The sequence below is a fragment of the Pimephales promelas genome, chromosome 23 (assembly GCF_988280905.1).
Source record: "Pimephales promelas chromosome 23, fPimPro1.hap1.1, whole genome shotgun sequence".
Classification (NCBI taxonomy): domain Eukaryota; kingdom Metazoa; phylum Chordata; class Actinopteri; order Cypriniformes; family Leuciscidae; genus Pimephales; species Pimephales promelas.
The window spans coordinates 16,005,177-16,030,447 of NC_142791.1; the positions used below are offsets into that span (position 1 = coordinate 16,005,177).

Consider the following 25,271-nt stretch of genomic DNA (forward strand, 5'->3'; position numbering starts at 1 on the left):
CCACATAAATCACAGTGGATAAGGCACATGCCTTTGGTGTGAGAGACCCAGGTTCGAATCCACTGTGAGACACCAATGTGTCCCTGAGCAAGACACTTAACGCCTAGTTGCTCCAGAGGTGTGCGATCTCTGATATATATATATATATATATATATAATCTTAATATCAAAAAAGCTTAATATCTTTTTTTTTGATGATCCTCAACATACATTCTACTAACTATAAGTCACTTTATAACTTGTATAACTTACCTTATAGATAAGGTACTGAGAGTTATTTGACATGTGGTTGCAAAGTTACTTATATAGTTGTTCAATTTTTAAAATGAACCATCGAAATAGTGTAACCAACTGTTCTATATGCTAACTAAAATTACACAATACTATATAATACTATCCCAGCCGAATACACGTCTTGCATTCGTGAGAAACCACATACATGTGACCCCATTAGACACTTCTAATTTTGGAGGTAGTTGTTTGTTTCAGTCCGAACATTGTAAGCATAACTGTTCCCCTGGAGCAAAACGCCGTTCTAAACAACAAGAGTCATAAAACCTGTTTTGACATGTTCTTCCATGGACTTGAACCTCAGGTTTAACTTGGACTCGGTTGCAGATGTGCTGATGGCCTCTGTCGCCTACTGTCTCTAGCACCCTTAGGCTCATACAAGCCTTCAAGTATTTGGTTTGGAGTGCACACCGTACGTACACGTCCCTACATTACAATGCGCTTATCAGATAAATGCGCTTATCAGATAAATGCATAAACTGTGTAAATAACTAAATAAATAGGGGAAGCACAATGTTGCGTAAATCACCAAATTGTCATACTTTAGTAAATGTAAAAATGCCTTCGTGGAAAATGGAGTAAAAGTTAAAGGTCCTTACCCGGAAAATAAATACAAATAATTGATATAAAATTAAGTATCAAAAGTATTGCGTACAGCCTCAGGAAGAGGCTACAACATTGTAGATGGACTGCATTAATGACACAAAAACAGTACTTTTTTATTGCTTATCACAAAGAACTAACCACAACCTGAATCATTTCTTTGGAAACATCAATCCTGAAACATAACATGTTAAAATTTATGCGTCAAATTCCCCTAAAGAAAGGGTTTGGTGTTCTTAAACCACAATTTGTGCCACAAATGTGTGAATGGACTGTTACAAAGTCATTTTGAATTGCAGTAGAGTTGGCTGAGAACTGTGGGCAGTTTCAGTTTTCTTTTTTATCCTTGAGATGTTCAGTACTAGACATTTGGTGGCCTTGAATTCTCATCTAAAACACAAGAAAAGAGAAAATGGGAAAACATAATCTAGCTCACTTCTGCCAACCAGCAGATTACATGTAAACCTGAACCCAACCAGCCTGCTAAATAGCCATTTAGTTAGTAGTACCCTAACAATATGGCTCAAGCTGAAAAATGGAAAAAACTGCAAAAGCAAAATGACCAAGAACCTTTAGATTTCATTTTGTTTTTCTGATGTTTGAAAGAGCTTGCCCAATCAAACTTTACAGGAAAGTTCACTCCAGCTGGGAAACACTCTTGAACTACCATTAGTCCGTGGGGATTACGTATGGGGCTCTTTGACGTGGATGTTTTCTATAGATGGACTGCATTAATGACACAAAAACAGCACTTTGTTATTGCTTATCTCCAGTGTTGGTCAAGTTACTTGGAAAAAGTAATTAGTTACTGATTACTGATTACTTCTCCAAGAAAGTAATCCAGTTACTTTACTGATTCCTTATTTTCAAAAGTAAGTAGTTACTTTATTAGTTTCTTTACTAAGTTACTTTTGGAAAAACTGCAAAAGCAAAATGACCAAGAACCTTTAGATTTCATTTTTTTTTTCTGCAGTTTGAAAGAGCTTGCCCAATCAAATTTTCCAGGAAAGTTCACTCCAGCTGGGAAACACTCTTGAGCTATTACGTATAGTGGGGCTCTTAGACGTGGACGTTTTCTGCGGTTCATTTCTATTGCTCAAGCCGTCGAGGTCAGACTCGACTAAAAACATGAACACCCTGGAGATGCATTTCAAATGCATTTCAAAATTATTTTTATCCCAAGGGAAGAGTGTTTCTCTTATGTGCAAACCAATGAAGGAAATCCTAACATTGCACAAAGCAATTTCTGATGGCTCAATATGGTAAGGGCTTCATCCATCTGCCTAAAGCAGGGTTTTCCAATCCTGCTCCTGGATGGGCATCAGCCAGGACAGGACATCCCTGATCTTCAGCATTGCTACAGCAAAAGCCTCTTTGCAACACTTGGTGGCGGCTCTCCACTGGAGAATGGAGTTGGTTAGTCTAGCGGCACACCAAGCCAAAAAGACGTAGGGATCCAAGGGAGGCAGAGGCCCCTCCCAAAGTTAAGAAGCCACACCAATGAAGCATGGTCGGCACGCACAAATCTGTAATATCCGGGTCTGTAGAGCCAGTCTTACATGGGCAACGGAAAACTCTGGACATCCTACACAACTGTTTGAGTCGAACTCTTCGTTGTTACATCCTCAGGTACTCTTCATGTCATATTGACTTATTGTATTGATGCATCAGAAAACTTATGGAGATTCACCATTCTTGTCTTGTATTAAAGGGTTAGTTCACCCAAAAATGAAAATTCTGTCAGTATTTACTCACCCTCATGTTGTTCCAACCCTGTAAGACCTTCGTTCATATTCGGAACACAAATTAAGATATTTAAGATATTAAGATCGCTCCTGCATACTAGTCCATAGGCTTCTTGAGGGAATGACACTTGCTGGCCTCGAAAAGTCATCAAAGACATCGTTAAAATAGTCCAAGTGACTACAGTGGCTCAATTTTAACTTTAGCAAACGACGAGAATACTTTTTGTGCGCAAAAACAAACAAAAATAACGACTTTATTTCAACTATTCACTTCCTTCTCTATGGGCCTGTAGTCAGTTAACGTAGTGTGGTAGCGTAAAGCTACGTCACACGTAGGCTCACTATTGGCCGACGCTGGTCATGTGTGTGATGCGAGTGACGTACAATAACAGAAGCTTACGCTATTAAATTAGTAACCTGACTCGAGGCAGAGGGAGAAATAAACGGATAGTTGAAATAAAGTCGTTATTTTTGCGCAGAAAAAGTGTTCTCGTCGTTTGATAAACTTAAGATTGAGCCCCTGTAGTCACTTGGACTATTTTAACGATGTCCTTTAATGACTTCGAGGCCAGCAAGTCATTCCCTCAAGAAGCCTATGGACTGTATGCAGGAGCGATCTTAATATCTTAAATATCTTAATTTGTGTTCCGAAGATGAACGAAGGTCTTACGGGGTTGGAACAACATGAAGGTTCGTTTTTGGGTGAACTAACCCTTTAAGGTGGAAGGAAAGAGCTCTCAGTAGGCCTACTTTAACGACTTCCTCTAGTTTTATTTCTGAGCCTATATCTGAAACCTGAATGGTCAGCTGTGGTAGTATGGAGACTGGAGTGCACTCAGCTAAAAGTTAATCGTGTAACTATATATAAAAACACAATGTCATCAACACATTTTGGAACCCATGGAAACAAAACTCTTTTGACTTACATTGACGTATGGCACTTCTATGGTAACCAGTAAAAACAGTGACACAGACTAAAGCATGTAACCAAATAATGGAAACACAAATGCACAAACAAATCCATCAAATCCAAACAAATAATCAAATAACCAAATCCAATCAAAACGGTTCATCTTGAATTGCATCGAATGAGTTCCAATGAGTAGATCAAATGAGTTGTAGGGACATAGCATGACAATTAAACCAAATCACCCTAAAATATGATTTTCAACAAACAGACAAGGAATCAAAATTATAAATGCATCACCAATCGGAATCAGTTCCATAGGTTCAGACAGATTTGCTATAATCTAGTTCAGACTGATTTGTATAAGATTAACTCGAAAATAACATTGTGTCCACCATAATGTGAGTCACTGTCAACTAACCTTAACATGGACTTTTGACACTCAGATATTTTCAATTATTCAAACTAATTTCACAAAGTGCAAACACCTAATAAGGTCCTTATATCTTCTTTGGAATAGCAATTGTATTTGGAAATGCTGACATGGAAGCCATATACGGTTCATAGTGAGATATGTATAGCACACAATTCAAGCATAAAATCCTCCAGTTCTTCAGAAATTCCAGACGATGGAATATTGGATCTTCATGGTTCAATCATTTTTAGATCTGAACATGGAAATTGTTCGGTGAATGCAATCAACCTGCATTAATTCTGTTGTTGGTATTATCTCCCTGAATTAAAGGAATGCCATGGCAGAACAGTGTTTAAAACTGGATAGGAAGCATCTGGTCCTGGAAGCTATAAAACCTTGCAAAACAATCATCAGACCGAATGACTCCCACAAGATGGCTGCCTAAATCATTATGAAACACAATCATTAACATTTGGAAATTTCACTTGGATGAAGGAAATAGGATAAATGATTATTTCAATTTTTTCCCATCACTCAGGGGTAATTGTTTTGTGCTCATTCTTTTAAGCTACAGTGGTTTCCAAATGACTACTCCCTGACATAATAGTGCTCAGTTTTTGCTCAAAGTAGGTCACGGGGGTTCAATTTTGTGGTAAGTTTTGAGGTTATACTTTTGAAGTATTCATAACCAACCCTGTAAAGAATCAATCTGTCTCAATGAAAGAAATAATTCATCTAGAATTGAAAAGTCTGTCTTCATTTATTCAAAACCCATACGACTACATGAAACGACTCTTAATGAAACGAAAAGGAATATAGAAATGCCCTGACTACTGTTAAAAAACCAAATGAAAGTGGAATGGACGTTCAGTCTTATTTTATAATACTATAGTCAGTAATATTATATTTTTGATTAGCTTTTGTATTATTTTGAGTTTACTTTGTGTTTTTTTTCTTGTGCTTTTGTCGTTAGTATCACTATTTAGGTTTAATTTATTTTAGTTTTAGTTTTAGTAAACAATAACAACCCTGGGATGGATATAGGGTCTTTCAAGCTGCAAAAATGACAAAAAGCAGCATAAAAGTATCACAAAATAAGTCTATATGACTGTAATCCAAGTCGAATAAAGCCATATAAAGGATTTGCAAGAACAAATCAAATATGAGATGGTCAAGATCCAATACACCAGGTTTGACATCAACCACAGCCGTCATCATTGACAAACCTGGTGTCATCAATACATGTTAACCATTACAGAAAAGCAGCGTGAACTTTATTCAGAATCTCTCCTTTTTGGTTAAATGGAAGAAGAAAGTCATTACGAACAACATGAGGGCAAATATGTTTATTTTTGAGATTTTTTTTATCAGGTTTTCCTTCACAAATGAGGTAATTTTGGTGTTGTGAATCATGGAGCCACTTTGTTTGCTTTAAACTGCGAGTTTTCTTTTGTTATTAAGACATTTTATCCGCACACATACTGCTAATTGGCAACCAACTTAGTGATTCACCTCCGCAGCTGCATTTGTTATTCTAATGTAGTTACTTTTAGCTCTTATGACATGGTTCTGTTATTTTAAACACCCTTACATGTCAAAATTGTTTACTCTGTTTTCATTCTTAAGGATATTACAAGTAGGGTCAAAAGTGTACCCAACATAAGTTACTCGTATCTTGTTAATCTTCTCAACTCTCTTGGCAACACATCCGGGTGAGGTGAGAGACTTTCGCGGATTAAAACAATTATAATCTTGACTTTTGAAGCTTTAAGAGGGTTAATGAAATGGTTAATAGATTTATAAACTGGATTTACATCACTATGAAAATGAATGTGATCTAATGAACTTAATATGTTGTTTTACAAGCATGACAGATCATTTAAACAGAGTATTCACTGACATCAAAGTAAGAGAACTTCAGGAAGAAGCCAAAAGGTGATTAAATGCACTCTTCTGAACTATTAAACTCAAATTTTCCCCGTAACCATGAGGCTGGATGAGATCACAGTTGTGTCACAGTTGTGTGTGGGTGTGTCCTGGATTCATATGGGCTGCACACTCCAATTTCCAACAATGCATCTTGTATACACTATATGTCAAGTGAGACATTTTAATACAAACAAATAACTTGCAACTTATTAAAATACAAAAAGAAAAGTACAGGTTATATTGTCTAAAGAAGGTAGATTTTTAATATAAAAATAATATTGTTAAAAAGACCTTTTTTTTGCATAAGGCAAATATTTTTATAATTATTTAAATTTTCTTTTATATTTCTTTTATGGCATTATTTTTATAAAAATTAAGTATGCCATTCCACGCCCCCTCTAATAATTATCTACCACAGTGGGGGAAAAATCATATTTTCATTACTATGATGCAACTTAATATTACAGTGAATATAATTTTATTGTATGGAGTTTATATATCATGTTTTTTACTGCTTGTAATTCAAGTTGATGTAATTTTTTGGTAAACAAAAATCATTGTATTACATAAATGTTTTACTTGTATGTGGTTAAAATATATTGTACAATAAATTAAAAAAAATCTGAACAGAGTTTGGGAGAAACATGAACAAATTTTCATTAAAATAATGTACAATTGCAAAAAAAAAAAAAGTTAAAAAAAATGATTATATCTTTATACATACAAAAGGCTTTAAAAAAAAATGTTTATATACTGTATAGGATACACCCCATTTTGTGTGTGTGTGTGTGTGTGTGTGTGTGTGTGTGTGTGTGTATGTTACACCCAACAGCCTACCACAATAGTGAGCTTGTCTTTGAAGTTAACCAGACGCCATAAACTCCAGTAAGGACATAAAACAATCTAAAGATAACAGCTTGACACTAGCACTGTAACAAATCATAATCCAATGAAAATTATACACAGTGTAAAAATCAATAAACCTTATAGCTGAGCTAAACTGTTTTGACATCAACATCTGCAACACTCAAAGCAACAGCACACATCTCAAAATATGACATATATCAAAATAGTATATCTTATTTATACCACTGACTGGGTGGTCATTAAAATAGCACAGAATAGAGCACAACCATCAACCACAACCTGCAACAAGTCACAGGACCTCCCAGCCATGCCCATTTCGACCTATTTATTTAGAAAGCGCCACTGCACCTATAATTGAAGGCCACTGAACACATTTTGGAGTATGATATCTCCCTTCAGCAGCTCTGACACACAGCAGGAAGGGCAGGAACCAGCACTGGCATCCCAGCTCCGATCGGCTCCACGGCTGCTCCCAGTCTGACCTGGGAGGCCATGGAGTACCATGTGTGTTTTTTGTAAAAGGGGAGGCTTTCCTGTCTCTGTCTAGCTTGCATCAGACCAAAAATCTTGGCACTAAACATGTTAAGTCTACCCATTTTAAAAGTGCACAACGCAGAAAAAAAAAAATTCTGTATTTTTACTTTCATGCCATATGCATTGTACTCTATAAATCCATGTCAAATGTATTTAGTCGACACTAGGTTCAAACAAATACTACCAATCAAAAGTCTGAGATACAGCTGCTGCACAATGTAAACCCAGTTTTTTAAAAAAAAGTATTAGTTCATATCAAAATGAAAATTCTGTCATTTACCCACCCTCAAGTTGTTTCAAACCTCTATGAATTAATTTCTTCTGCCGAACACAAAAGATGATATTTTGAAGAATGTCGTAACCAGTTGATAAACCCCATGGACTTCCATAGTATATTTTCCCTACTGTGGAAGTCAATGGGGTCCATCAGCTGTCTGGTTCCGACATTCTTTTTAAAATATCTTGTTTGTGTGTTTGGCAGACGACAGACACAGGTTTGAAACAACTTGAGGGTCAGTAAATAATGACAAAATTCTCATTTCGAAGTTAACTATTCTATTAAGTTTACACTGTAAAAAAAATATTGTTGGTTTAACTTAAAAAAAGTAAGTAACATGGTTGTCTTAAAATTTTAAGTTGATTGAACTGGAAAAAGTGAGTAAATACAATGAAGGAGATTAATTTAATCATCAGAAACTCAAAATAAAAAGTTATCTCAACTAAATAAATTATTTAAGTTGATTTAACAAAAGGGAAAAATGCTGTGATAACAAATCTTGAATATATATATATATTTTTTACAGTGTAAGAAAAGTATAAGCAAGCAAGTATTTTTACTAAATTGCTCTTAACTTGAAATATTTGAGTAAGCCAAATCATTCATTCATTCAACTTAACATGATCATGTGATCTCAACTTAAATATTTTTAACAAATTAGTTCAGTAAATGCTAAAATCCCAGCCCAGTTTCAGCTAAATTTAAGTTTGTATAAATGAAAAGAAGTTCAGAAAACAATTCAGATTACTTAAAATGTGTCAGTTTTATAAACTCAAAAGAAAAAGAAAGTTTAAAAAAACTCTAGTCAATTTGATTGAACTAATTTGTTTAATTTAAGTTTACCCTACTGAAATATTTTTAGTGTTAGGGTTTACAGTGCATTCAAGCAAGGTCAAATAGAAGATTTTGCTTTGTTTTGGTCTAAACTTTATCCTTAAATTTCCATTTGCGTTATTTGATAGTTTTGATGAGGTTCCGTTCACTGCATGAATTGCCTAATAAATCAAACGTACAGTCATCAGGCAGCTTAACTGTGGTTTCATGTGTAATCTTACTACAACTAAGTGTAACCACATCATGACACAGGCTAATGAAATGAAAATAAATGAAGTCCTTGACATGATTTTCCGTTTTATCCTATACAGTCCACTCAGACCGGGACCAAACACACCCACTCATTAGACATTAATTACCGCATCAGAAGACTTTAACATGGTGACTGTCGTGTATTGACCTGCATGAGTCCTTTCTGGTTTGGAATACTTTATCCCAAGGCGTGTATTTTGGAAGCTGGCCAAAAGGGCCAGGAATGTTTGACTGCTATCAATCTGAATTTACAACAAGCCAGGTTGTTACAACAGTACCTACACACAACACAGTATGAAACAATTCCCCTTTTGTTAGGTACATGTTATCATCTTCTTGTGAGTGTTTAGTCTATGTGGAAGTGAGGGGGGAGGAATAGTGTAAATTAGGGCAAACACTGAAGTTTGACACCTTTTGGGAACAGGGTGGCACCGATGCTACCCCTTAAGCGCTCTTATATAAAAAAAAAAAAAAAAAAAAAAAACTCACAAAGGGTCTAATTTAAATCTTCTAATTTATCCATCATTAAACTAATATGATGGAGGATGCATTAATTAGAGGGTAAAAATATGTACATTTTTTTTTTTCAGTTCCTCAGCCTTTTCTGCCGGACACTGCCACGCGTTACTGTTTCTGAGATCCGAAATTTGCATTATTTGCTGATATGCATTAATATACGGGGAAAAACAATCCCATGAATTATTTTCATATATTAAACCGTGACATTAAACACTTACTTGCAGTAGTGACAGTGAACTCCAACAAAGTTATTCCAAAACTGAATAGTAACTCCTCAAAAAAAAGTAGCCTACTAAAAGCTCGCGTCTGGTTAAGAGAGAGGACTGGATTGTTGCTCAGCGCTGTTTAGTCCACGGCTGTTTGTGAATATTCATTTTATTCCCTCGCAGTCGCGCGCATACGGCATGTGAGCTGGGATAATTCACCTCTGTCCCGTTACTCGGAGAACAACTGGAGCACTGAGACTCAGCAGCAACACTCTCACAGGGAGGAGAGAGAAGAGATATGAGTGACGTCACGCACACACACACACACACACGCAAATGCAAACACTCACCGTTGGCGCGCTGCGTATAACTGAAAACACATTGTCAGCTCACTCAGTAAATTTTATAAGCTGAGAGTGAACTACCTTTCTTACAGTGTATGTGCTTGTGATTGATAACCTTTTAAACGTTGATTATTTAGTCTGTTGTTGTAGGATTCTGGGGAGGATTAGCCTATGTCATATATTTGACCTTGTCCTGACTTATTCCTTATGAAAACACTTACCGCCTTTTGTTGGAACAAACTTTATTAGGTAGGTTTTAAAATATGCAAATGATTTAAAGGGCACCTATTATGGAAAATTCACTTTTACATGGTGTTTGAACATAAATGTGTGTTGGCAGTGTGTGAGCAAAACCACCCTAGAATGATAAAAATCCATCCAGTAGTTTTTTTACAATCTCAATAAATCATATGCACTGTCTCAGAATGAGCTGTTCTGAGATCCAGGTCTTTGTGACGTAGAACGGGAGACAGGGGGTTGATTGACAGTGTGGCTGTGGCCTAGACCCCGCCCTCTGTGATCTGTACACACCATCATTCATTGTTTCAACGACGACAACAGGTGTTCTGACGGAACACCATACCCATCAGAATGGGATACCTTTGGTTAATGCGCATGCCCAGCAGTGAAATTTGTGTCACAGCACAGCGTTAGATTAAACCATCATTTCAGCATACCAGATTACAAGCGGTAAGTGTTGGTCTTTTATATCGCATACATTTTATAAACTGTATTTTTATTAAAACAGGGCCAATCGAAACAGCATACCCATTTATAAACTGTATTTTTATTAAACCAGGGCCTATCGAAACAGCATTCCCCTTTATAAACTGTATTTTTATTAAACCAGGGCCTATCGAAACAGCATACCCCTTTATAAACTGTATTTTTATTAAACCAGGGCCTATAGAAACAGCATACCCTTTATAAACTCTATTTATATTAAACCAGGGCCTATCGAAACAGCATACCCCTTTTTAAACTGTATTTTTATTATACCAGGGCCCATCAAGACGGCATACCCCTTTATAAACTGTATTTTTATTAAACCAGGGCCTATCGAAACAGCATACCCCTTTATAAACTGTATTTTTATTAAAAACCAGGGCCTATAGCAACAGCATACCCCTTTATAAACTCTATTTATATTAAACCAGGGCCTATCGAAACAGCATACCCCTTTTTAAACTGTATTTTTATTATACCAGGGCCCATCAAGACGGCATACCCCTTTATAAACTGTATTTTTATTAAACCAGGGCCAATCGAAACAGCATACCCCTTTATAAACTGTATTTTTATTAAACCAGGGCCTATTGAAACAGCATAGCTACCCCTTTATAAACTGTATTTTTATTATACCAGGGCCTATCGAAACAGCATACCCCTTTATAAACTGTATTTATATTAAACCAGGGCCTATCGAAACAGCATACCCCTTTATAAACTATGTTTCTTAAACCAGGGCCTATCGAAACAGCATACCCTTCACAAACACTGCTATGCTGTTTTGACAAAGTAGGCTAAATTGACAGACACCGCTATAAAACTCAACTTCCGGTATGCTATTCTGACAAAGTATGCTACATTGACAGAACACCGGTAATGTCTCTTGGAAACATAAATTTATGTTCTGTCGTGGACTCGTGGGTTAATCCTGTTGTTGTGGCTTAAAAGTTAATCCTCAACTGTGGATTGTCGTCTACTGTTTGCGATCCACCGTCACCCCAGTAACAGTACGTGTATTTTATGATTTTTGAGCAAATAGTCTTTTCAGTTAATGTCAGCCAATTCAACAACAAATGCGTCTAAAGTTATTGCCGTCATAGGATGTCTGTGTATATAATTTAAAACCTTGTTTGTATAGTGTGTAACCACACGTTTATACATATATATATATATATATTTAAAGATATTGTATTAAAAACTGCATATATGTTGGTGTTCTGTAAGTTAGCCATCTTCTCACATTTCCCACAGAAGCACCTATGACAAGTAGCTAAACATGACGCCACAGGTCCCTCGCATAAATGTAATTTCGCTCGTACGTAGCAAACTTTATCACAGAATGTATATGTAGTTTCAAAAAATTGCGCTAGTGTCTGTGTGTGTGTGTGTATGTGTTGGACATCCATCATTTCAAATGGGACGCTATTACAACTCTAAAGTACATAAAAGTATCAAATAACCATACCGAGACGTACTGGTCCATTCTCATTCGTTTATTCTGCCGGAGTCTCTTCATACTATTTATATATTCCGATTCAAACGTACTCTGAATGGCATTCAAATTGACTATGTGCACGAGAAAAATGCTAACTGAGGGCGGATGTTGGGTACTTCGGTTCCGGTTGCCGTTGTTTACATCCTACATCAGTGGACCGGCTATCTAAAGCTTAGCTATCTAAATATATTTGTCTAAAACTATGTTCGTTTGTTCATTGTCAAGTCAACCAACACAGTTTTCACTCATATTTGGGTGGAGACAGGCGCTGCTGCATTGTGAAAAGTAAACGATATTTCACATTTTGTCACCGCACCCAAGCAGTCGCTTTACAGAGTGGAGCGTTGCGTATCCATGACAACTAGAAGGAAGTTTTTAGGCTACTAATTATTTATTATATTATACCCTTTAACCAGGAGAAGCCCCTGGGTTTAGAACCTATTTTGAAGGGAGACCTGAAATATGTGTGAACAGCCTAATATGTGTTAAACAGCCTAACTTGATAACGAACGAACCAACGTCGGATATCTTTACTCCCTGTATGACATGTATAGTGGTTGTCAACACTGATCTATATGACGATAGTGGTTGTCAACAACATAGCCTCTGAACATCATAAACAAAACAATGGCCAACACAAACTGTTCTGGAAAATGCACTTTCTAACGCATGATTTCGCATTTTATAATGTATAGAGAGATATAACAGTTACCAAATCGCATAGCTTGAGCACGTAGCATGGCAACATTAATGTCCGAGTGATTCCACGTGTACCGCGTATGTACACGCCGTCAAATGTCCGAGCGAAACAAAACAAAATGTAGATCTACATCTGGGGAGCGATATTTATTTTCTCCTAGGATGGTAGGAGTGACGGGTAGGTTGGGGTTGATGTAGGTCATATGCTATATATATATATATATATATATACAATAATAACGTTAAGTCAACGGTATTCATAAACACGCTGAAAAGAGATTATGCATGTTGATAGCATGCCAAAAATACGTGATACGTGTCATACATACGCAATTTCATGAGATCAGTCTGAGCATGGATGTTGTTGTGAGTGTGACGTAACGTTCCCTTCAAAATGATGCAAATACTGAGAAATGTAATATTTAAACCCCTTCTCTCTTGCTCTGGGGAGCTGGAGGAAAATCATTAGCCAGTCGATGAACATAATCGACTGTAATATTCGGCAAATGTTCAAGACATCTGGAGAAACATACATCCTCTACGTCGTCCATCAGGCTACCGGAAACTAGACACCCCATATCGGTTTCGCAGCCGGAACTAGCATATGCTAACGTGCACATAGTCCATACGGCGCGTCTCTTCACTCTCAGTACCGACTGCCTGCCATAGGTATAGGGTGACCACCCGTCCCGCGTAGCGCGTGCGCGCACAGCGTTTGAAGCCCAATTCATGCGTCCCGCAAATTGAGACCGGTCACGCATAATCAATGCTTGCTCAAAAAAAAAAAAAAGTCGGTCAGTCTATATCCTCGAGACCCAGGCAGCCAAACGTTGTGCCTGAACTCGTTCACGTTCATGAACTCGTTCATATTGTGGGTGAACTGAACGTATTGTTTTACTGCCTGTCCTGATTAGTGAACTCGTTCATTCTGGTGTCTGTGAACGCACGCTCTCTCATTTTAACTTCGTTCAATGGGGTGCCAGATTTCTATAGAGCCTTCCAGGCGAAAGCCCGGCTAAAACTCAACGTAAACAGGGTTTAATATGTAGCGGAAAAAAAACACCCAATCTGGCAACACAAGCCACCAGTGTCGCACCGCGCGGCCGCCGTCGACAAAGACGTCATATGATAATTTATACGGATTTTATAACGAGGTCGGTGAAGATGGGAAAAATCTTACATTTCTGTGCAAACTTTGAACTGAACTAGTTCATTTTAAAATGTGTGAACTAAACTTTGAACTAGTTCAGAAAGTGAGAACTTCCCCAAGACTGGTTGCCACTCCCACGTGACCTGCTGACTAGGTTGATGTCAACTTTTTCATTGTTGTCATGACAGCACACCTTGTCGTTCCGTGAACCTCTGGAGTTGTGAGTTTAGACTTTTTTTCGACTTTTTTTTTAAAACTGTTCCTGTGGTGTTGAGGAACTATAATTCCTGTTAATCCTATAATTTTATATTTTTATTTATTTAAAGTGAATTAATTGTAATGAAAAATAAATAAAATTAAATAGCTAAAGTAAATCGTAAGTGGAAGTGCATCTGTCAATTCATTGAATGTTCAAATATTCATTTTATTTAGAAAAAAAAAATACACATTGGTTGGCCTATTCATGAGCATATATCAGCAATTACACATGTTTAGGGAATAGGGCATTATTAATGTATGTGCTAAGGTATGTGCTTTTTTTTTTTTAACAATTATTCATGTACAAACAGTAAGGCAATAGTAACAATTCTAGATAGGGGTAAACCACTATCAGAGTCTGCCCGTGGGATGGGGGCACTGCCGCGCCAAGCAGTGTCCCACATTGTCCCTCAGAAACATACCCCTGGTCCCCCCTTGGGCTTATTAGCAGGTGGTCACCCTACATAGGTATCAAGTTACGCCCTCATCCAATGGCAGGGCGGGGATATGCAGCTCATTTGCATTTAAGGTGGAATACCCCCTGAAACAGCTCATTTTTAAGCAGGCCCCAAAATGACATTTTCAAATGGTTATAATAAATTAACTGTGGGGTATTTTGAGCTGAAACTTCACAAATACATTCTGGGGACACCTGAGACCAATATTACATCTTGTAAAAAGGGGCATAATATGTGCCCTTTAAACTGACTGTGCACCACACAAATTACATTGATTGATATCAACTGGTCAAAAGTGTCCACACACATGCACACAATATTGTATAACATGCCTGGTTTTTACTCCACAGTAAACCATATGGTGCATAAGTTGTCTTTTGAGATCATGCACATTCTACATGATTTCCTTTCTGGCGATTAAGATGGATTTGTTTTAAAATTATTTAACTATAAGCCATTTGGCTGTACACACTTCTACTAAATGCATAATATCAAATCAGCTGAATAGTTATTCACTGATAATCTTGACATCCACCATAAATCTCATTAGCATATTCATGAGAGAAGTAGCATTGTCTCATTTACTGTATGAATCACCATTTTGGTTTGCATTTTTACACTTTCTTTATTGTTAATCAACACACATTGAGAACTTCCACAAAAACATGATGAAAAACCTGATTAAAAACCAAAAGTGAAAAGAAGAAGGAAAGGCAAATTCACACCCCTATAATTGAAAGTATTTAGTCACGCCAACGCCATAAAGTCCGGGAGGGCAAAATATCTACAAAACTGCAGCACAGGTTTGCTTTTAAGACACATATATTTAGATAATATCTCAAAAGAAGAAAAATATCTGAACAAAATTCAAGTTTTGGGCACTTGTGATCCATATACAGCACCTGCAGTATTTCAATCTAATCAAAAATGCCATCCCTTACAAAAAAGAAGTCTAGAAATAATGTTCAAATATGTTTTTAAGTATGCTTAATGCATCAATGTACTAGTAAACTTGTAAGTGTTCTGCTTCAATACTGATAGAAAATAAATTGGCAAATTTGTGTAGTGTAACACAAGTAAACTTTAAGTGCACTAGTAGGCTTTGTTCATAACTACGTTTCTCAAATTGTGGACCAAAATGTTTCAATGAGAGCCTTTCACATGATATGGATACATTCTACAGTGTAATCAGTTGTTTCATTGAAACTGATGTTAAATTTCTTCTAGAGTTTACATAGCATACCAAGAAGCAACATCTGACTTACAGCTGACTACAAGCTTTTCTTGTTTTAAAAAACTGTTCAGCTTCAAGCCAATAGCACCAATGTTTCTTCCTGCAGTAAACATTGCTAGATTGTCTGTTCAGTGCATTCAAAACATGATGTCAAATGTCCTCGGAGTGGCCTGCACTGCCTAGTGTAAGATATCGACATTCTATTGTGAAACAAGTAATTAACCCGCTAATTTACTGTAAACAAGCACATTTTTATTGTAAATTACCTGTTATGATCCCAGCCTGTGTTCCCGGGTCTTGTGTCATGTTCTTGTGTGGACTTTTATGTTATTTCCTGTTCGGCGCCATGTTTTGTAGTCCTTTTTAGTTTTACTTGTTGATTAGTTCTTTCAGTGTTCCCAGGTGTATCTTGTTTGCCAATTATACCTTGTCTATTTAAACCCCAGTGTTTCTTGTATTTCATGGCTGACTGTATTTTTGTTCATTCGGTTCTCTGGGTTATATTTTATGTGTCTGTAAACTTTGTGTATAATACTACTTATGGATCCAGCTCTCCATTGTTCTTGATATCACCTGTTTGATTTCACCTTTACAATCCACAAAATCCTTGTAAATAAAATGTAAAAAAAAAAAAAAAAAAAAGTATTCGAGAAGCAAAATTCTAAAGTCTTGTTTTCAGAATAAATGTTTAATGGATTATATTTCAAATCGTATTCCTATTTTTTTGTTGTTGTTGTTTTTACTATAAAATTTCAGATTTCAGACTTTCAGATTCGTATTATTTTCCCTGAGGAGTTTAGAGGTTTTTTTTCTTTCTTCTTCACACAGCCTTTCTAAAGGTTATTGCAAAACTACAAATGAAGAGTTCAGATGCAAAAGCCTCTAAATGCCATTTGAAATTTTCTTCTTTAATGGCGATTTTTATCAAACTTGTATATTTAAGTTCAGTAATTTCACTTAAATGGCAATGATAATTACCTATTAATTGTTATTTAAGTGAAATTACTGAACTTAAATATACAAGTTTGATAAAAAGCATCATTAAAGAAGAAAATTTCAAATGGCATTTAGAGGCTTTTGCATCTGAACTCTTCAAATATGAATGTCTGTAATTGCAGTATTTATTTAACAGTATTTCTAGGCCTACCATCAAATTCCAAACTTAAGTTTAACATTCATGTTGCACTGCATTGGTGCACCATCATTAGGAATAGTTCAAGAACTGTACTCATCCTATATAAGGAAAGTCTCTATTTGTAGATTTCTCATAACACACAGCTCTCTCAAATAGTGATTGTTTGTAGTGTCTGAAAAAGACAACATTATTATATTAGCATAACAGCACCAGCATGAAACTGAAATCACATCCACATTTTCCTCATTCTTCCAGGCATGTCATAACTTAACTTGCTTCTTTCTCAATATTTTTCAGGGGGAGTAGGGACATTTCTAAACATGCACTTCTAAACATGTAGGCCATGCAGGCGAGTTGACAGGAGACCCGGTGTCTCTTTTTCCTGCCATAACAAGCCAGCCAAACAGTTAGAACAAGAGTTCAGGACATGAGGGTGAGAGAGTGAGAGGAAACAGGAGGTCATATAGTGGAGGGGTTGGCGACCTTCCAGACTGCTGTCAGAGACAGATTAAATAAACTAGAGATAGGGGCAATGAGCTTTGGTGTCTTAGTATTTTCCTAGCAAATGACAGAGGACCTTTACTGAAGGCATATTTGATTGAAAACCATTTTACTGGCATCTGTAGTAAACACACTTTAACTATGCACTGGGTCAAACTAGACTAATGAGTCGACTCTGACATCTGCTGTAACGAGTTTGTCAAGCTACAAGAAGTGACGCATACATCTTGCTAGCAAAACACAACAGGTCACAGTGAAGACATACTGTCCATAAAACACTCACAGTCTCTGCAGAATGGATCTCCTGGAAGCACTCAGTCATTGCGGTTACATGCACTTTGCAAGTTCCCATCCTGTTCATTTAGGCACCAAAATCTACCCATTTAGGAGCTCTCCCTAATCAAACACACCCAAAACAACTCATCAGCTCATTCGTTTGGATTCTGGAGACCAAAAATGGATGGGTCAAATGAGGGAGGCATCCAAATTGTATACTGGTGGGAACACTGTCCAAGAAGACTCTACTACGGATTTCTACCCAAAAGTCTATGCTTAATAAAAATTGGGCATTTGGTAAGCCTAACAAGGACCAGAACTGGCTAATTTACATGGACAAGGTTGATTGCCATTGATTTCCATGAGCTGTGTCTGTCCGAATCATCCATCTAAGTCTCCGGAGGCTGTTGAAAATCCTGCCACGCCACAGAGCGCCACTGTCATAGTTATGTTCAGTTTCACAATATTGCTTAGTTTCTTAGTCTTCATTTTCTTTGTCACCATATGTCACCATACCCGGGTCTTTCACACCAAAGCCATGTGTCTTTTTCACTGCACCATCACCACCCCAGTTTCTTGTTTCTTGATCTGGTGTGCCTCACCCACTACCCCGACAACTCGTTATGTTTTTCTTCACCAGCCTCAATGAATGGTCAAAGGCACGCCTCCCTGTGGATGATCCTTGAGGAAGCTTCTCCGAAAAAGTGGATGCTGGTTTGAAATGACTAACCTTTTATCCTCTGCCTCGCCAATGAGGACCTCACCAGCCCCACTTCAGACCGAGAGCCCAGCCAGCCGTCAGCTATTGCCCACTGCGGAACAGCCAGAGTCCACTGCTGACTCAGAGCCTGAGAACACCATAAAGATTGAGTCAGAGTGGTCGCCAGAGGCTGTTTTTGTACCAGGACCTAAGCCTAATGTGGAGTCTGTCCAGGTGTGTGAGCCTGCAACAGTGTCCATCATCGAGGGCATATTGTTGGAGTTCATCAAAATGGATTGGATCCCTTCCCATCCTGCTGCAGAGGCACATAAACTGAACTTGGTAGATGAGGAACTGTTGTAAGATGATCTGGATGAGGTGGTTTCTTCTATGCTACAATCAACAGTGGTCCAATCCAGTCTAAGCCCCTTTCACACAGAGATACCAGAAAATACACGGATAATGTGACCCAGCATTTGTTCCGGGATTGTTTGATTTCGGTTCATTCACACTGCCCCTGATTTGCCGGGATCTGTGAGTGCGTTCACACACAACCTGTAAAAATCCTGGCAAGACACGACGTCAGGATGAGACGTATAACGGACGCGCCGAAAACATGTACACCCGCAAACCGTTCCACAAAGCTGGTGAACAATCTCAGCTTCAGTACGGATAGTGAGGAGCTCCTGGTCTCTGCTTTGCTCCAGTTTGCAGGTATTTCTTTGTTGATGACGAACACAAACTTTCTTCTAAGAGCAACAGAGTTGCGCAATGGCACGAGAGTCATCACTATGACACACCCTTTATGGCATTGGTCCTGGCTTTTGTTCACACAGCGCGCTTTCCAGGACTGATTCCGGCAATGTTACTAGGTCCCTAACCAGGGATCAGTCCCGGTATCAATCCCGAGAAGTGTTTGCGTTCACACAGAAGGCGTTCTGGCAATTTCCCGGGATCAACGCTCTGTGTGAAAGGGGCTCAAGTCAACTAAGTCGTTGCTGGTTAAGCCTAGCACAAAATTCATTGCTGGTTAAACCCAGCACTAAGTCTCCACCGTGGATGATCCCTCCCATCCTCCCTCTTCCACTGCATTGCCTCTCCTTCAGTGGTTCCGCTCTGCTGCACAGATCTGCCTAGGGCATCCCAGTCATTAGCCCCCCCTTGGCCCCTTGGCTAAATGGATCCCTCATCTCTGATTCAAGTCTCCAAGCCCCAGACACCACCTTGGCCCTCCAACCCATCAGCTCCACCTTGGCTCAATGCTACGTCAGCTTCACCATGGACCATCATGTCAAGCTCCATCTCTCCTGGCTCATCCACCATTACCTTTATGTCATGGCTTTAGGCAAGTATCCTGCTCCTCCTAGCCTTGCTCTGGTCCCTCCTGTTTCTACCCAGACTTTACCCACCTTCATCTCCTCCCTGGCCGTTGTATCCTCTGTGTCCTCCTGTGCCGAAGTCTCATTGAGACTGAGAGCCCTGGCCAGCAAGGGGCGATGGGGGTATGTGGCAAGCGGGACGAGGCCGTGAGAGAGTGGCGCGAGGCTGATGGCGTGAATAATGATGAGCGACACCTGCGCGACGCACCGGTCTCCTATCTCTCACGGAGGCATAAATCAGGAGAGATGATGGTGAAGAGCGAGAGAGGTCTGATTTTCTGTTTTTTTTTTCTGTTTTGTGTGGCCAGAAGTCATCCACAAGGGGCATTTTTCATTTTTGTATATGTTTATTTATTTATTAAAATATTCGACTGTTCGCTGGTTCCCACCTCCTTCTTCCCACCACAGTGAACCTTGTTACAATGAGCTACTCTATTCTTTTACTTTTGCATGCACCAATATTTTAAATTCTATATTGCACCTCTGAACACCAGATGTGTTAAACCAAAATTAGAATCATGGTAATACGATTTCACTCGTGCTCTCCGTCGGTTGTGTAGATGTGCAAAGGGCAAGTGGAAGAAGGATAAGCTTCAAGTCTCTTGCGATATTTTTAAGGGTATTTTGTTAAATTGTCAGGAAATGAGCCAAACAATTTTTTTTTATCTTATTGAAAAGTATTGTGTTAATTCTAGAGTTGTATTAAGAGCAATGAATGCTGCTTTGAATCCTCCTGCCTCTGAAAATTTTCGTACATGTTTTTTGGACAAGATTGCTGGTATTAGGTCTTCTATTCAGCCATCTGATCATGATCTATCAGTTCCTCTGTCGACTTTTGCTGCTGTTTTTCACCAGTTTTAGCCTGTTTCCTTTTCGACCCTCGCAGAGTTTGTTAAATACTTGAAGTCTTCTATTAGTCCCCAAGATAGTATTCTGACTCATATTTTTAAACAGTTTTTTAATGTTATCGGCCCTAGTATTTTGATTCTAATAAATTGCTGTCTGGCTACGGGTTTCATGCTAGCCTATTTCAAGCATGCTATAGTGCAACCTTTAACCTATTCTATTAAGTGCTGACTCGGGATCCTCAACATTTTTTATGTTATTAGATCTTAGTGCGGCATTTGATACTGTGGATCATAACATTCTGGTCTCTCAATTGGAACACCACGTTGGAGTCCGAGGAAGGCCCTTCTGTGGTTTAAGTCCTATCTAATGAACTGTAGATAAACTTAAAATTTGTCGACTTCAGCTCCACTTACTTGCGAGGTACCTCATGGGTCCACTCTTGGTCCCCTTTTGTATTTGTTGTACATGCTCCCCTTGGGATCTATTGTCAGTAAACATGGTCTCTTTTCACTGCTATGCTGACGACACAAAGATTCATCTGTCATTAAAAAAGAATAACAAGAATGCTTTAAGACTATCTGAAACTTGATAATGATAATAAATGATAATAAAACAGATTATTTTATTTGGACGGATAGAAAATTAGAATCGTCAAAACTCAGAACACATCTTCCTTTTTTAAGAATGACTTAAGTGACGTTCTCTTAACTCCAAGTCATCCAGAGTCGCGGCCAAAGCCAAATCGAAAGACCGCTGTTCGCCAGCAACATCTTGTTTGTTTTCAAGTACCAGGGAAATCACCTATGGAAATCACGGCGCAGAACCGTCACAACTCTGCCGTCATTGTGTTAAGCTCGCCCACCAACTCTATACACGATGTGATTGGCCTGACCAGAGTTTGGTTTTTCCACTTCGAAAGCCAATAGAGAGTTGCTAGACCATACTGGCTGCAAAATAATTTTTGCTGCCACTAGGGATTGTCTAGATTTCTAGGCTAGAGTCATATTTTTCTATTGTTTTATGTTTTTAAATTTTTTGTGTTGTCTTTGTACCCTGTTGACCCTTCCTTTACAACTTAACCATACCTTAATCTTACCCATACCACTGACACTTCCATATCCGTATCTGTATCCACCGCAATAGCAGCAATTTAAATACAACATTAACAAAATTTCACCAAACAATTATTATTATTATTGATGTAAGTGTGTAGTAATTAACACCTAATATAAAGTGCGACCGATTTCCCTCTCTCTTTCTGTTCAATGTTTTTTTTTTTTTAAACATCAAACTTAAAGTATCGACACAACTGTCTTTGTTGAAGTGAAGTTTTGCCTTTTGGGTGATTAGATTCATTGTTTTGGACTGCTGTGATGCAGAGCTTCTCATCTGGCGTGTGACCGTCTTTAAAACCTGGTGGGGACAACATAATAGCAGTTTTGCATTGTATGCTGTGTACCAGAATCCGATCCACAGCATATGATAACCAGCTAAAACAGGAAATGTTGCTTCTGTTTGTCAAAACGTCCAGATTATCACTCTTTAACATTCCTTGCAGGATGTGAGATCTACATGAGGGTTGTAAAGAACTGCTGAGTGCCTCTTTCTTTACATATGTTTGTTATTGAGTCAGTGAGGTCAGTAATCACATTTTCACTGTGTGTTAGCGATACCTCACCATGGGTGTGTCCTAGGGGTCATGGCAGGATTGGTGAATCCCTTTGAAGCCAATTGCAACTCCAAATCCAACCATCTTGTCAGTTTACTCACAGATTCAAAGGAATTTCTGAGTTAATGCCTTCCATATAGGCACACATAAACTGGGGTGCTTCAATATTACCGTTCTAATGCTTTCCTCTCTCCGTAGGGGAAAAATCGAGAGACGCTTGTTTGGAAAAACATAAAACAGGATCTTCAAAGACATCTGAGGTCTGGTCCGTATTACCCCAAGTATCTACATGGTTTTGATCAACCAGTCAATTCACAAGCTGGGCAAACAGGTGCTATGCAGCCAACTAATAAAATATCTTTTACCAGTGTTGGTTTTGGGTAAAACTACTGTTGCTTTTGAGCAAAGAGTACCAACAACAAAGTTATTATATTAATTGCATAGTTATTATACATTAATTCAGACTATCAAATAGTTGAAAACATCCTTGAATAATGGCACTTTTAACTTGGATCAGCAGGTAAGCATCTAGCAATCCTCTAGCAACCACATAGCAATGCCCTGGCAACCATCCAGAACATCCAAGTATGTGGCAGTGAGTTTTGCATAGGCAATAAACACCCACATTTTACAAAGAATATCTATAACTCTAGTAATGTATAATACCAAAATTCTTAACTTGACAGAAAAAAAGCAATGTGAACTTCTGATCGCTTAATTATTGAGTTTGTTGCTTTGCCGTCTACCATTTCAAATGGAAAAGGATGGAAAAGCCATTATTTGAAACAAAAAAGCCCTGTTATTTAGAGGAAAACGTGGTGTAGTTGGACATAAGGAACCAATTAACCCCCCTCTCTACCCCCAACCCCCTACTCTACCTCTGTCTCGGCCGTCCTGGAGAGAGAGCAGAGGAACTTGTTGGCATTAGACATACCACCAGGCTATGAACATCTGCGTTTTTGTATTACAGCCTGATAACAACTACATATGAGCCTCTTTTGTTTTTTACATTATGATAGAGAAAACAATATTGGTCAATGACACAATGCAAATTTTGTGTTAATATTGATTAAACTATTTACATTTTATAAAGACAATGGACAATATACTCGTCTACTCTGAACATTAATGTTTTTGAGCAGCTTGAATTTATTTATTTATTTATTTATTGCACTTCTATGTGGTGTTACCAAACTGACATCAATACATAAAAACTAAAATTAAAAGCCTTAAAGGAGCTATATACACAAACTTTTTGTATACATTATTTAAAAAAAAAATTATATATATATATATATATATATATATATATATATATATATATATATATATATATATTGAATTAACTTTTACTTTTATATTTTCAATTTTCTTTTTCCTTCAAAAATATATTTGTTATTGTTATTATTATTAGGTTTAGGTTTTGTCGTTGTTATTCTTTCTTATTCTAAATAGCTATAGTATTATTTTATTTTTCAGTTGTCATTTTAATAATTATCTTATTTTAGGTATTGGCAAGGCAACATTTCTAATAATCAGGGAAGTATTTTAACTTTTGAAATCTAATATTTTATCTAATATTTACTTTTTATTTCAGAATTATTAAAATCAATTAATTATTATTTCAGTTAAAAATAACACAGTTTAGCTAGTTTTTTTTTTTTTTTTTTTTTATTTTCTTCAGAATCGTTCATCATCAAAAACTGTTTTTTTTTTAAAGATGTTCATGACATATTAGAACGGTTTACCTGCGTTGTCAAAGAGTGTAACACCCAACAACTTAATGAATATTGTGACTCATATTAATTTAATAAAACAAAAAATGAAAAGTTATTTCATGTTTACACTACTCGGAAAAAAAAGCATATAGTTCACTGATTAAAAAATAAATAATAATCTGATCAAGTAATTAGTATCAGTTTGACAGACAGTTTTCTGGATTTCTCAGGAGAGTTCTTTCACACATCCCCATTTCAAACACACACACACACACACACATCTTCCTGTCCATTCACACAATCAAGGTCAGATCAAAGAAACACGAATAAGTCACAGAGACTTGGTTTTAAACAAGCCAGTTTTGATACATATTATCTCAAAAGTTACAGATACGATTATACATTCCATTAAAATGATTCTTCAGTTCAAACAAATTATTTATTGGTCTCTTTAACAGCCTCTATAACACTTTATCTTTGTTATACTCTATTCATAATGTGAATAGTTGAAGAAGAATGTTAAAAGCCTTTGCATGGGAACTGGTGTTTTGTATAAAATCACGCTCTTAACCCTTAGACATGTGTTATACAGATGGTTTAACACAAAGCACACTCCTTATAAAGTTTATGAAAGAAAAAAAGAGTGAAAATAAAAAGGTTTTAATAAAAAGGAGCTAAATGCCCCTTTTGTGGCGTTCAATCCTAACACGTTAAATTTCCTGACATGAGGCTTTCCAAAACACTTGCTGCATCATATTCTGCTCTGGTTAAGTCTGTCAATTTCAGGCTATACTAACAGCTTGTAGCACTTCATTGCTGTGTGAAGACCCACCCTAGTGTAAATGCATGTGGTTAGCCTCGTGTTTGCCTACATGCTAACTTCCTCACAAGCTAACATCTGGACTGACAAATCCAGACTTTTGAATTTCGGCTTAGTGTTAGGGACACATTGTGAAATCTCAAATTATTGCTATGTTATTGTGTTTGGTACCAGTAATGTGGAATAATTTTTACCCTGGAAGTCAATCCAGGCTTATTGAAAAAAAAAAAAATCTGCCTCGTTAAAAACATTTTAAAAATCTATAAATGTTGCTTCTTCCATTGTTTTAGTAAGTAAGTTGCGTTAAAAGCATGTTCAAAAACAGATGAATGTGAGTCTGACTACATTTTATTGTGTTGATTGTTGTAGGCTACAGAAGTTCTGAAATGAAATATTCGGTGAGTGGCGCTAAATGCTCTAACATATTCAAAATATAACATAGCACCAACACTAAACTCGACCCTAAATAACGGATTTA

General features: G+C 37.4%; 1 protein-coding gene across 1 annotated transcript in view; it reads right to left on the bottom strand.

The window, feature by feature from the left end:
• Positions 1–9,641, bottom strand: part of lpar1 (lysophosphatidic acid receptor 1) — a 31,064-nt gene extending 21,423 nt beyond the window's left edge. The window contains exon 1 of the mRNA XM_039678254.2: positions 9,392–9,641. The gene's annotated coding sequence lies outside the window, so the exon portion shown is untranslated. The remainder of the gene's footprint in view (positions 1–9,391) is intronic.
• Between the last annotated feature and the right edge of the window lie 15,630 nt (positions 9,642–25,271).